Source organism: Canis aureus, chromosome 35, assembly GCF_053574225.1.
Source record: "Canis aureus isolate CA01 chromosome 35, VMU_Caureus_v.1.0, whole genome shotgun sequence".
NCBI lineage: Eukaryota > Metazoa > Chordata > Mammalia > Carnivora > Canidae > Canis > Canis aureus.
Window position 1 is genome coordinate 27,734,868 of NC_135645.1, and position 15,537 is coordinate 27,750,404.

General features: G+C 33.1%; 2 long non-coding RNA genes across 8 annotated transcripts in view; one reads left to right on the forward strand and one right to left on the reverse strand.

The window, feature by feature from the left end:
- The window catches only part of LOC144305048 (uncharacterized), a 167,477-nt gene that overhangs the window by 46,581 nt on the left and 105,359 nt on the right, over window positions 1–15,537 (forward strand). The window lies entirely within an intron of this gene.
- Window positions 1,281–11,525, reverse strand: LOC144305403 (uncharacterized). Its single transcript, XR_013372443.1, has 2 exons — window positions 11,346–11,525; window positions 1,281–1,471 (listed from the first exon to the last, which is right to left on the reverse strand). It is a non-coding gene; the product is annotated as an uncharacterized LOC144305403 (long non-coding RNA).

Consider the following 15,537-nt stretch of genomic DNA (forward strand, 5'->3'; position numbering starts at 1 on the left):
TGAAATAAGTTTTAAAGGGTTGCTAGTTACCTAGAGTAAAAAAAAAAAAAAAAGAAGCATAAGAAGTTTACCTAAGCTCTATCCAAAGTGCCAAAACACCTAGAAAGTTAGTTTCAAATTCATACTTAAAATGGAAACAGAAAGACATAATCTATCAATTTTTATTGAGTGTTAGCTCAATAATTGATTTTGCCTCCCATCAGTATATACTTTTCAATAGTTCTGGCATAATATTTAGGTTTCTTATAGTAAATTAGAATTTTGTTTAATCATTAAGCTTTTGTATGATTCTGTTGTTTTATCTTTTGAGCTAATACCTAATAATACAAATTAATTATTTAATAAAATTGAATTTATGGACTGTATACCAGATGAGAATAAATTTACAGAATTTCAGCCAACTTTCTTTGAAGCCAGGATAGAGTAGGCAGTTTTCCTCCTCCTAGAGAGTTGAAAACCATCTCTCCCAAACACAAATAGCTCAGATGTAAATAAATTTCATGTGTTTCCATCAAAGAGGAAGAAAGGATGTATGCTATATTTTATTAAGCATTTCCTATGCACCAGATACTCCACTCACAAACAAAACATAAAGCAAGTAATGCTGTTCCTTTTAACAGGTCAAGCAAACGACATTTACAGGTTTAATAACAATTTGTTTAAGGCTACTCAATTAGCCAAATGCAGAGCCAAGTTTTTAAAACAGGTTTAAAAGCACAACACCAATACTCTTCCCAATGCATTTAAGAGTTTTCTATACAATATTATAGCTAAGCAATCACTTCCCTCAATAACACACTAGACAATTCAAGTTTGGGCAAGAGAAAGGAAGATCTAGAAAGACAACTATAAACCCATAAAAACTTAGTTTCTAAGAGGTATAAAATTTACTCCATTTTAATACTGAGAGTGTGGTCTAAAAGAAGAACATTGTATTACTTTATACAAATAGTTCAAAATAAGATGAAGAATGGGCAGTCTATGACCAATTGGCTTTACTCTATCATGAAAAATTAAATCCAGCTTAAAAAAGACAATTTTTTAAAAAGACAATTTTTATTTGTCTTTATTTTCTTTAAATTGTCTTTAAAAAGACAATTTTTATTTTATTAAAATAAAAAATATTTTTCCCAGTAATTCATATATTTCCTATAGATTTTAACAATTATTAATAAAAACACAAACATTTTTAGAAATAGCATTTAAAGTGCTATATTAGCTAAAGGTAGTTAGTTAAAATAATAAGCCTTGACTTAAAAGAATTTTTTCACAAAACTATGAATGGTTTTACCATCATTGAGCTTCTTATTTAATTATTTTAAAAAGTGGAATTCAGGCAGCCCTGGTGGCTCAGCGGTTTAGCTCTGCCTTCAGCCCAGGGTGAGATCTTGGAGGCCCGGATGGAGTCCCACGTTGAGCTCCCTGCATGGAGCATGCTTCTCCCTTCTCCTGTGTCTCTGCCTCTCTCTGTCTGTCAAGGATAAATAAATAAATAATTTTTTAAAAAGTGGAATTCAAATAGAAATTTTTGCTTTAAAAATTTATTTTATTGTTGTTTAAAGATTTTATTTATTTATTTAAGAGAGCACAAGCAGGGGGAGCAGCAGAAGGGGAGGAAGAAGGAGACTCTATGCTAAGCAGGAAGCCTGACATACGGCTTGATCCCAGGACCCTGGGATGGTGACCTCAGCCAAAGGCAGATGCTTAATTGACTGAGTCACCCAGGTGCCCCCAAATTCTTTATCTTTATGAAAGTAACATGTCTTTTTGAAATGTTCAGTTTTCATTTATTAATGCATTCTACAAATATAGTCAACAAATAGCTATTGAGGTTTTTTTTTTTTAAGATTTTATTTATTTATTTGAGAGAAAGAGCACAGAAGCAGGGGAGGGGTGGATGAAGAGGCAGAAACAGACTCTCTGTTGAGTAGGGAATCAGAGATCATGACCCAAGCCGAAGGTAGCCACTTAACTGATTGAACTGCCCAGGCACCCCAGCTATTGAGTTTCTTTAGCATGTTCCAAGGCATGAACTGCTCACTGAGTAAAGAAGAAAGATAGCATTACTGTTCTCCAACATGTAGAGTTCAGAAGAAAAAGGAGGCAGTAATAACTGATAAGGATACTTATGGTTGCTGCTTCACCATGTAAAGAACTTGGAAGTTGTCACACCCATCCTTACAACAGTAGAAAGCTGGACAAGTAGAAAATAAATGATGCAAAGGAGATGCTAGAAATTAAAAACACTGTGACAGAAATGAAGAATGCCTTTGAAGGGCTCATCAGTAAACCAGACAAAGAAAAGGAAAGAAGCTTGAAGATCAATTAGTAGAAACTTCCAAGACAGGGGTATGTACAGAAAAAAGTGAAGAATAAAACAGAACATCCAAGAACTGTGGCACTATTTCAAAGAGTATAATACATATGTAGTTGAAATAACATAAGAAAAGAAAGAAGGGATGGAGCAGAGAAGATATTTGAAGTAATAATGGCCAAGAACTTTCCAAAATAAATGACAGACACGAACTACAGATCCAGGAAGCTCATAAAACACCAAACATGATGAATACCAAACCACCACCACCAACAAACTAAAAACAAAAAACTTGAAACAAAAAGCTACACTTAAATATGTCATCGTCAAACTTCAGAAAACCAAAGACCCAGAGAAAATGTGAAAAAAATTGGGAGAAATGACTTACAGATAGATATAAATTACAGTAGACTTCTTGTAAGAAATCATGCAAACAAGAAGACTAGAATGAAATATGTGGTGCTGACAGGAAAAAAAATCGCCAATCTAGAATTCTGTTCACTAAAATGACCCTTCAAAAATGAGGAAGAAATAGACTCCCTTAGACAGAACCTGAGGGAGGTCATCACCAGCAGACCAGCCCTGCAAGAGAGGTTAAAATAAATTCTTTGAAGAAAAGGAATCTAGATCTGAATGTGTTTGAGAAGAAAAAATTAAGTTAAAGTAAAATATTTCATTTTTTCTATTCCTAATGGATCTGAGATAATAGTTTGTTTAAAGTAATAATTGTAACTGTATTCAGTTATGTTGGCATATGCATAAGTGAATTGAATGATTATAGTGTTATAAGGGCTAATACTCCGTTATAAAGTATCTGTGCTACATTCGAAGTGGTCTAGTGTTATTAAGGTAAACTTATAGTATTTAAGTATATGTATTGGAAACTTTTGGCCTACCATTAAACATATTAAAAATAATAATTAATATGCTGAGAGATAAAATGTAATCATATAAAATGTTTTGGCAAATCAGAAAGGGAAGAAAAATGAAAGAAAAAAGAAAGAATAAATGCAGAGAGTAGGAAATACATAGTAGAAATTACTCCAACTCTACCACTCATCCCTTTAAGAGCAAAAAGCCTCAATACACCAATTAAAATACAGATTTTCAGACTGGCTTAACAAGAGTACTTAACTATATGTTGCCTGTAATGAATCTCACTTAAAATATCCATATAGATAGAAGGAATAGAGAAAGATATACTCTGCTAACACTAATTTAAAAAAATGTGACTCATTGATTTCAGACAAAGCAAACTTAAGAACAAGAAAAATTATTAGGGATAAGGCAGGGCATTATTATATAACAAAAAAAGAGGTTAATTCTCTAAGGAGACAGAACAATCCTCAATTTGTGCCCATCTAAGAACAGAATATTAAAGTATGTGAAAAAAAAACTGATAGAACTACAAAGAGGTATAGATAAACTTATTATTCATAGTTGGAGACTTCAATATCTCCATAATTGATATTTATGAATATTTCATCAAATAGGTTCTTCTTAACTCATAAAAAACATTCACCAGGATAGACCACATTCTGGGCCATAAAATATATCTGACAACATTTAAAGGTATAGAAATCATGCAAAGTATATTGTCAGACAATACTGGGATTAAATGAGAAATCAATAATATAAAAATAACTCAAAATTCTCAAATATTTGGAAATTGCACATTTTAAAATAAATGTGATCAAAGAAGATCATTTTATGATTAATGATATATATTATGTACATATACACACAGCAGAAGCTCCTAACCTAGTCAGAGATAAGGCAAGATCTTAAAAAGTTCATATAAATTGAGAAAGCTGGACAAAGAGATGGGGTCATTCCAGGCAGAGAACATTATATATGTGAAGGTACACATGTCTGCAATACCCAGTTTAAAGACTGGTGAGGAATTAGTCACATTTGGAACACAGTGCAAGAACTTGAGGGATAGAAAATGAGGGTTTTAATGACAGACATTTGGAAGATAGTGTAGAATTTTGTATTTTACCAATAAGTTTTGATTTTATAATACAGACTTGGAAAATGTTAAATAGGATAGAGATATATTAACGCTTTTAAGATTCTTCTTCTTACACTGTGTACAATGGATCCAAAGGGGACCAAGGGAAAACTGTTATAGAATTGTTGCAGTGGTCCGTAATTATCTGAAACAGGGCTGTTTTAGCTGAGATGAATCAGGTTTCTGGGTTGGGCAATTGGATATATAAAAATGTAGGAAAAGGCACCTGGGCGGCTTAGTTGGTTGTGTCTACCTTGGGCTTAGGTAATGATCCCAGGATCCTGTGATCAAGCCCTGCATCAGGTTCTCTGCTCAGTGGGGAGTCTACTTCTCCCTCTCCCTCTGCCCCTTCCTGCACCACTCATGTGTTCTCTCTCTCTCTAAATAAATAAATAAAATCTTAAAAATAAAACAAAAAATAAAAATGTCAGAAACACTGGAAGGGATTCAGGTGTTGCAGGTAGAGTGAGGGATTGAATTAATTTAATTTTAGTACAGTTGAAAAATGATACTTTATTTTTTGAAAAATGATACTTTTGAACCATTCCATTTCAGTGGTAATAATAAGACTGAATATACAGCTAGACTTCATATTGGGTCTAAAAGAGAAATAGTCTTGTTTGACATTAGTGTATGTAGAGTAACCAAGAGAGTAAAATGGTCCATAAGAAAAGCGAATTTCCAAAGACTAATCCTCAAGGGAAAAATGGCATTTGGGGAAAGCATAAAGGGAGCAGAATGGTAAAGGGAATGGAGAAGCCAGACTGTCAAGGGAGAAAAGGATAAAATGATGGAGCCTATTAAAACCAGAAAAAAGAATGCATTTGTAGTGAATGGTCAACAGTGTTGATTGCCACTGAATGGTTACACAACATAACCAAAAAATATTTTGTGCAGATTTAGTAGAGCTAATTGGTGACACTAATTATTAGGTTAACATATCAATCAATCAATCAATCTATCTATGATGGAAGCATAATGATGGAAACATAGTGATGGAAGGCAGATTGTGGTAGGTTGAACAATTATTTTGAGCTATGAAGAAAAAGGATAAAGAATGTAAACAATTTAGCAAGTAGTTTGGGGAGTATAAAGTACTGAGAGAAAATTTGGTTAAATAAAACTGTTTTCCTTTTTTTTACAAAATTAAATGTAAGAGGAACTGTAGATATTTGAGCTGGTGGAGAGTAATCAATAGATATATGAGAAGTAAAGATTAACTTATAGCACATAGAACCTCAGATGGCAAGAGAGAGGGGCTCCTAGGTAATTACTGTTGGACTGTTTGCAGATAGACACAGGAACTTCCTTGGTTCAATTTGCAAATATTATAAAATTACATGTAAAATTATATTTAAGGGAAAGTCTGACCTAAGTCAACGAATACCCATAGATTCTAATTGTTAAAACAACTCACAAGGACTGTGAAATCTGTTTTTGTCAGTCTTTATCTTGGAGAAGCTGACTTTCTCTTATAATGGCAAAATTGATAAATATTGGTCTTAAAATAAATATACCTGAGCTACTGAAATGTACTTCAAATTCATGATTTGTGATCAGGGCTCTAATAAAATGGAAGTCATCTTATGGAGAGATTTTATCATCGAGATATTTATTTACCAGGCTTTCTGAAGATAAATGTATTTATACAGCAGCATTATTACTTAGATACCATATTTCTTCCTACTAAATATGTTTTCAAGGTAATATGATAAAATACATACATTTTTCATTTACTCATATATATTTACAATGGATACATTATTAACAAATAGTGAATATTATTAATTCACCCAACAAATAATTTGAGCATTATTATTTTTCAGATTTAAATAATATAGAAGTGGAACAAAAGTTAAAAAAATATATCCCATATGAAAGAAAAAGGCAATAATTTAAAAACTACTTATTATATTATATAGTAATACATTGTAAATTATAATGAAAAATTTTAAAATTGAGTAAAAGAGAATAGGCCTGAGTGGGATATTTTAAAATAGATGATCAGCTCTGTTTTGTTGGAAAGGTGACATTTGGGACTTGAAGTAGGTTGAGAGAGCAAGTCAGGCTTATAGATAAAGAAAGAGAATTCTAGGCGTATGGCCAGGAAATGCAAAGGCCTATCTATAAGTGGAAGGTTAACTGACCTGTTCCAATAGCATACAGGAGACCGGTATGACAAAAGGGTAGTGAGCAAGATGATGAATTGTAAGAAACAAAATCAGAAAAACAAGAAGGGCCAGATCCTGAAGTGCTCTGGAAATCATAAAGAACATTGGCTTTTATCATGAATAAAATTGGATCTCTTTGGGAGTTTTAAGCACATGAGTATTTTTGCAAATTTCATTTTGAGAGGGACTTTGGAAGCTTGTTGAGAATAAATTATAAGGTGGGGGGAGGTTGGAAAGAGGAAGAACAAATATGTTATTGCTATAATGCAATCAAGGCATGATGGTGGTTTAATTAAGATGAATACAGTGGAAGTGATTTGAGCAATTGAATTTTGGATATATTTTCAGAGTTGAGAATATAATAGTCCTATGGATGGTGTGCAGACTATAGGAGCAAGAAACAAGTCAAGGTTGATTCAAGGATGTTTGTCTTGAATAATTAGAAGATGAAGTTGTTATTAAGTGAAAATGGGAAGATTGTGGAGAGGGCAGTTTTATGGAGGAATATAATAACTATAATTTAAACATTAATTTAGAGACTTCTATTAGATGTTAGACATCTATGACATCTGTTATCTATTAGACATCTAAATGAAATAGTGGAGTAGGCAGTTGTATATGTGGGTCCAGACCATGAGGGAAGGTATGCTATCAAATTATAGGTATATTTAAATTGATGAGATCTGTAATACAGGGAGTATGAGAAGAGAAAAATTCTAGGGTCTGAGTTCTTTAAGAGGTTAGAGAGAAGAGGAAGACTTAACAAAGGAAAATACCAATAAGAAAGCTTTGTCAGAGAAGCCAAGTGAAGAAAATATTTCCAGGTGGAAAGAGTGATATGTTTTCTCAAATACTTTTGGTATTTCAAATAAGATAATGGTTGAAAATGGCCATTGGATTTAGCAATAAGGAGGTCATCAGTGACATTGATAAGAGCAATTTCAGTGGAGCTCTAAGGGCAAAATCTTGATTGGGAAGGACTTGAGAATGGAAAAAGTAAAATAGGAAAGGAGTATAAACCAGTGCTTCTTAAACTTTAAAGTACCTATAAACCACCTGGGAATCTTGTTAAAATATAGATCCTGATTTAGCTGGCCTGAGGTGGAGTCCAAAATTCTGCACTTCTAACAATTTTACAGATGTTAATGGTGTTGGTCCAAGGACCAGTCTTTGTATAGCAAAGGTATAGAGCACTCATTTAAGTAGTGTTCACATAAAAGGCTAGAGAGAGATGGTGAGTCACTGAGAGATGAGTTCCAGAGATAGATTTTTTTTTTTAACATGAGAAAAGTAACACCGTGTTGATACACCTACGAGAAATGTGATTATATAGTAGAGATGATAGTGTTCCCAGGATGTTGTGTTTCATTGTGAAAGAGGGAGGGAAAAGGAAAAGGGAGTATGTTGGCTTTAGGTACCAGTGAACTTTCCATTTGAGTGACAGAATTCGGAAACATGGATGCAAGTGTTAGAAGATACTAGGGATATGGAAGTGGAACCTTATATTTTCCTATTGTTCTGATTTTCTCAGGCATTAAGAAGTTTAGATTGAGGATAAGAGGGGATGACTGATGTTTGAAAAGAATATGTAAAGTAATGAGTAACGGTCTAAGGTACGAAGAGGGTGGTTGGATTAGACAAATGTCATTCAGTTGACAAGCAGCTTTGAGGATTCATTTGAGGCTAATGTCATGGATCTAATCATGCATCAAGGTGATTGTTTTTTTCCAGTTATTTTTAGCTGTGTGGGTACAGGTTAAGAACCAGAGGAGAATGAGTTAAATCAGGATGGAATTTTGTTCTATGATTATGACAAACTTGTCCAAGAAATGACAAACTTAAATGGGCATACAAGACAATGCTTTTAAATGTTCTCATGAAATGTAAACTAGAAAAGAAGAAGGGAAGATATAAAGGAAAGTAAAAGAGAAAAGTTGAGAGGATTAATAGGCTTTAGCAGAGGGGTGAAAGTTGTGTTGGAGTTAGGTACCAGAAAGAGTGAGTTGGGCAGATAGGTGATAATGGTTAGAATATGAGATAGTTGTAATTGAGCTTATGGGGATGTTGCATTTAGTGGTAATCATGAAATACAGTGTATAACCATAGAAGAGAATGGCTAATCAAAATGGAAGGAAAAATACACTAGGATGAGAGAGCTTAAGAGCATATTAGTGAAACATTTATTCTACACGGTAAAGACATCAATTTCTGTGAGACTCAAATTAAGATTGTCATTTTAGCACTCATTTTGAGGTATGTAAAATGAAGAAAGATTGTTCTTTTGAGAAGCAGACAACAGAATTGTCTGTACTAATGTTGGAAGAATCATTTATGTGGATACCTGTATCACTAGTGATAAGACAACTGAGTAGAAATTAGTGAGGGAAAGGAATGTGACTAGACTCCTACAGATAAATATGGGAGATATGGGTAGGCAAGATCTTATCTGAATATGTGGACTCAATCTTGATTCTTCCCAGGAAAAGAAAAGTTTTATTTCAAGCATGGAGACCTTTCTATTAATCTTTTAAGCTAGAGGCTAGGAGATCTAGAGCAGTGAGAATTTAGGGTATGAAATGATCCTTCCTGGTCAGTTTTATTTTTTATTTTTTTAAAGATTTTATTTATTTATTCTTGAGAGACACACCGAGAGAGAGACAGAGAGAGAAGCAGTCTCCATGCAGGGAGCCCGATGTGGGACTCCATCCTGGGACCCCAGATCACGCCCCAGGGCCAAAGGCAAGCACCAAACCGCTGAGCCACCCAGCTGCTGGATCAGTTTTGCTTAGATCAGGAATACTGGAGGATATATTTGGGTTGACCTGTTGCCACCTTTGTCGGGACAGGGTGAGAATTAATAGATTGATCAAATTTATTTACATGTAATGAAAATAAGTTAGCTAACACTTATAGAGTACTTATACTCTAGGTAATGTTTCAAGGGCTTTATATGTAGTAACTGGAGGCACAAGAAATTAAAGAAATTGGCCAAAGTCACATCTATTAACTTATGGAGCCAACATTCAAACCCATAGAGTTTTGTCAATTAATATGCACTTATAATACTTAGGGAATGCTGTCTTGGATTGTGGAAATTGCTTTACAGGGGAAAAGATATACATTTATATATAATTACATGTTACTATGTATGTGTGTATATATCCATAACATAGAGGCATACATATATGTCACTAAATTGTTTTTAGAAATAGGTTAATTTGTAATAAGATTAATTTAGTAATGGGATTAATTTCCCCATATAGCCATACTTTAAGTTCAAACCTCTTACTTGGAACACATAAATGATTCTAATTTGGGAGGTGGAAGAGTGATCCTTGGCGGTTCTTTAAATTAAACATTTTTCTAAAGATTTTATTTATTTATTCATGTGAGACAGAGGCAGAGACACAGGCAGAGGGAGAAGCAAGCTCCATGCAAGGAGCTGTCGTGGGACTCGATCCCGAAACTCCACGATCACGCCCTGGGCTGAAGGCAGACGCTCAACTGCTGAGCCACCCGGGCTGCCCTAAACTCTTATTTTATAAATGGGACTGAACCTTCTTTATTAGTTCTTCTCAGAGCATAGAATAGAGCCTGAAACATAGTAAGGACTGAATTAGTGATGGTTGAGTAAAATATGTACCGTCCCTCTTCCCCCCAAAAAGATAAAAACTTTAGATGCCCAGATTTATAGCCATTCCCTCAACATGACATTCTCAAGAGCTAGATTTTTTTCCTTTTTTATTTTAAATATGTCTTATGCACAAATAGAACTTGACTGTAGCAGTGTGTGAAACTGAATTGGATAAGAAAATAACAAACCTTGGTTTTATAATAGGACATGACTGCTTCTTGATTGGATAGATGCAAATCATTGCACCTGTGTCTACATGTGTTTCTAAGTGCAATTCTTATTAATGATGCAAAATTGTTGAGTCATGTAAAAACAATAATGATAACTCACATACAGACACTCTTATAAGCAATTACCTGTGTTAACTCATTTAATCTTCAGTATAAGAAAATTGAAGGCCCAAAATAGAACTAATTTGTCCAAGGCCCAATCACTTGTAACTAGAGAAGCATTTATGAGAACCCGGTCTAGCTCCAGAGATAAATCTTTTACAAATGGACTGTTTTTGATTTTTGTAGATAAAATGACTTTAAATTTTGTATCTCTCAAATTCCCATATTTATATAAACTTAACTATAGTGAAATGAAACATTCACTAATCCAGAAATCTACTCTGTTCATATGAAGGAACTACATGCAATTTAATTTAAATTTAATTAAATATTTTCTGGGACACAAAAACAGTTCACACAATGTGGGTGATAAGATGAAGAAAAACACGGATATGTCTGGAATGGAGACTCTTCACAAGACTTGTCAGTTTTTAAAATTTTCACTGTTGTCTTAGGAGGAAATGAAAATTTGTATTAAAACCTTGCAGATAACATTAGGTAATAGGCATAGAATATCAAGGGTATATTTGGCTATGAAGTTAGATTTTCAAAGGGTCAAAAAAATCTTAATGGATAATGATTGAATTCTTTAAGACAGACATACAGAGAGTTGAAGGAAATATAGTTTTCATTCAATCAATCTGAGTTTGCACCAGTGATCTAACAAATATTTAAGTAAAATATTAGTGTTATAGCCAAAAATCCTGAATGAGATCTCTTTAACCAGTTGTTAGCCTGCCTATTAAAATAACTTTAGTTTAACCCCCATAATATGTTTAAGACAAGAACCCCTTTCTCATGGAAATTCTAAGTTGAGTTACCAGTGAAATGCTTATCTAATAACTTGCAAACATTTAGAGTACTCTCTTTACATGCTCACCTGTCTATACATGAGCATAAGGGATGATTTTAATTTTAGACCAGTAGTTTTTTGGGGAACAGTTTCTTACATCTTCAGAAAATTCCTAACATTTAACATTTGAAACCTAGTGATTCCCATTGATCATAGTTGAGCTGACCCATGACTGTGGAGGTTTTCAGAAGCTGTCCCAATGTGAAGATGTGCAATAGAATTTGAAGTACACATTCTAAGAACTTCACTTATAGTAATAGTGGACATTTAGATTCTATCTAGAAATTCCAAATAAATAATGTGTATAAATATCCTTAGAAAAGCTTATGTGAATATTTCTCAAATTATTATTTTATCAATTTAATTCTGTTTCATACATAATGGCAATAATGTCTTTTACATTTGGACAAAATATTGAATTGGATAAATGTTGAATATTTATATGGAAGGAGAAATATATGATAATATATAATAATTTGATGGAAAAGTTGAATAATGGGAGCTTACCAGGTATTATTTTTTGCAGTATATCTACCCACATTAAAACATAAAGATAGAGCAGCCCAAGTGGCTCAGTGGTTTAGCACCACCTTCGGCCTAGGGTGTGATCCTGGAGACCCGGGATCGAGTCCTGCATCAGGCTCCCTGTGTGGAGCCTGCTTCTCCCTCTGCCTGTGTCTCTGCCTCTCTCTCTCTCTCTGTGTCTCTAGACACAGAATAGATAAATAATTAAAAAAAACCATAAAGATACTGCATTATGAAGAGAAAATAAATTAAAAATATAGAAAAGTGTTGACTTTGGTTATATATGAGGATTTCATATATGACTATGTATTTCAAATGAGCAGAGAAAATGTGAGTTTGCCTAATAGATGGGGCTGTAATAATTGGTTATTTATGAGGAAGGAAAATATTCATGTCTATTAAAAAAACACAAATAAAATGAAATTTCAGTTAAATAGTTTCAGTTGTTAAATTTAATTAAATGAGTAAGTATAAAATAAACATCTTAAAATTTTAGCAGTGATAGGTAATTTTAGCTAATACATGTAACTGTGCAAGATAAATGTGATGACAATTAAAATTATTTGGAAATGTACAATATAAAATAATTCAGAAACATGATAAAATAGAGCATTTTGAAGTAAATACAGGGATAACATCTGTACCTTATAACAAAAACTTACAGATTACTTAGGAAAAGGCAGTAAATGTAAGAGTGGGTAATTATTATGCCTTCATAATGCCAAGGTGCAAAAAAATTTTCCATTTTTGTAGAGTTAAAAATGACAAAAATAAATATAAGTGTACATACACATTATTGTAAGATTATAAATAGAGTAGCTTCAGATTGGAATATTTACACACAAATATATATACGCACATACATTAAAATATATGAAAGGTTTATTCTGGAACGTTAGTTGTGAATATCTTAATAAGGTAGTTTTGCAGGAAATGTTAAATTCTTAAATTTTTTGTAATTGTTGAGCTCATTTATTTATTTATTTATTTATTTTTAAAGATTTTATTTATTTATTCATGATAGTCACACAGAGAGAGAGAGAGAGAGAGAGAGGCAGAGACACAGGCAGAGGGAGAAGCAGGCTCCATGCACCGGGAGCCCGACGTGGGATTCGATCCCGGGCCTCCAGGATCGCGCCCTGGGCCAAAGGCAGGCGCCAAACCGCTGCGCCACCCAGGGATCCCGAGCTCATTTAATATAAAGAAGTAGCATATGAAAAAGTTAGAAAAATGTTATTTGTACAAAAAAACAATAAAAGAAATATAATAAGGAAATCTTGTCTCTGTGAGCTGAGGAAGACTGTGGGGACTTTCTCTCCATTATCCAGAAAGAAAGCCATGGAAGGCAAAAAGAGAAAGACCTGCTTAAAAATGAATACACCCACAGACAAAATTGAAGGGGTCGCATAACAATTGATTCTAAATGCTGAAGGGTTCATTTTATATTTTTACTTAAATAAACTGACTCTAATTTTAAAGACTGACTTTTAATTTCCATAGTTAAAGGGCAGCAGGAGAATAGATTAAAAACAAAACAAAACAAAACAAAAAAAACAGAGCTAACATAAGCCATTTAAGAAAGCAGGCTGGTTTTATACTTTCTCCCTCTACTGTGACCTAATAGTCAGGGGATGATATATCAGTCAGACTAGGCAGTGAGTCTGCTGGTAAGTCACAGCCACAACCATGGTCACAGAAAGCACAGCTTACCAGTGGATCTCTTTTATTACCTAGAGAAGCATTTTTCTTTCCAGTTTACACAGAGAATGAAGTTCTCATCACACATTGAGAGTCTATTAAAGACAACACATCAAATAAAACAAACAGAGAAAGTTGAGATAAAAAAGTTCAAATAGATGTGGAAAAGAATCAAGAATTACTCTGAAGGATTTACACTTCAAAGTTCAGCTTTTAAAGTTTTTATTAGAGAATAATAAAAAGTCTCCTGTGTAACAAGTGACTTGTATTATTCTATGATATTTGTAACAATATCTGTAAGAAATGAAGTTTAGTATTATTTTTGGAATATAATAAGTCAAGGAAAACTTTATTTGAAGCAACATTTGAGTATTATTCATCATTTATTAATAATAGGATTATAAATATGCGTAACATTGTCTCATGCGTTGGAGGCTAATAAAAATAATACCCTGTACGAAAAACATATTTACCGACATTTTTATTTGAAGACATATCAAAATAAGGTATGTAGATGAATACTTGTTTTCTTTTCAACAAATTATCAAAGAGAAAAATCTCACAGAGCAGAAAAGAATGTGGTTTAAATGGTTAAAAAAAAAGTCCTGGAAAAAGACAGGTTTCCAATTATGGAATGAATAAGTCATGGGAATAAAAGTTACAGCACAGGGAATATAGTCAGTGGTACTGTGATAGAGTTGTATGGCGACAGATGGTAGCTACACTTGTGGTGCGCACAGCATAACGTATATAGTTGTTGAATCACTATGTTGTAAACCTGACTCTAATATAACACTGTTTCAACTATACATCAATACAAACATTTAAAAAATAAGAAAATGCTAACAAATCACCATAATATGATTAGGAGTAAACTAGGAATGGAAAAAATGGGGAGAATGCAGTAAGATATCAATAACAATTTGATTTAGATGGACTAGTAATGCCATTAATAATTGTTTCTATATATTTTATATTTGCCAATTTTGTTCATGTTATTTTCTAAGACAGACATTTTTTTTAAGTCTTTTTTGAAGGAAGAAAGTATCTAAAATGGTCATTTAAATTGTATATAATTTTCTGTCACAGTGTGCACGCCTAATAAGAAGTCACAGAGCAAAAATCCTACCGTGGTATGCAACTTAAAATAATTAAAACGTTTTTAGAAGTGAACAAACAGAAATCCTGGACTATTGACCTAGATGAACTAAAAAAAAAAGCCATTTGGTACCCCTGGGGGTGTTTCATCTTTCTAAAATTAGGTGTAATAGTAATGTTCTATTTCTAGTCTAGAGGATTATTTTTGGCACAATGAAATTCTCTGAAGCGTTGTACAAACACCTGAGCATGTTTAAGACATCAGAGAATTGTGCTTGTGATCCTGAACTTTAGAATTAGAAAGATCTTGGCCATTTTCTCCATATAGAGCATTATTGTAGAAGAATAAAAGGGATAATATATACATTGCACAAAATCAGATCCAATAAATGAGACTTTCTTCTTCCCCTTTATTTTTAATGACTTGAAATATTCAGTTTTAAAATAATCTTATAATGGAGAAGTGTATTATGTCCCTGAAATTAAAATATATCACTAACAATACCTTTTATTGTTTGGTTTGGAGGAATGTTCTTGTTACCTATATTTTATTATCTGTGCCCTTTTAGTTTTTATATATCTCACCATTCTTCTCCCATTACTATTTTGAATACATTATTACACATGCAGTTGGAAATGTAATCCCTTTTTCTTTTCTTTTTTTTTTTTTTAATTCTAACAAGAAAGATCAGAAAGTCATATAGTGCAAGATTGATCTTTTATTCTCAAAGACCTCAAAATTTTGGAAGAAAGAAGTTTGATGTTGTTGGGTAAACGGGCCGAACCTTATTTTACTCTGATATGAGACTGTGTGGAATCTGACCAAAAATCGAAATAGCCCCTTTCATTGCTTTTTTCAACCCTCTTAAAATGGGAAGATTAGGGTATAAGGTAACAA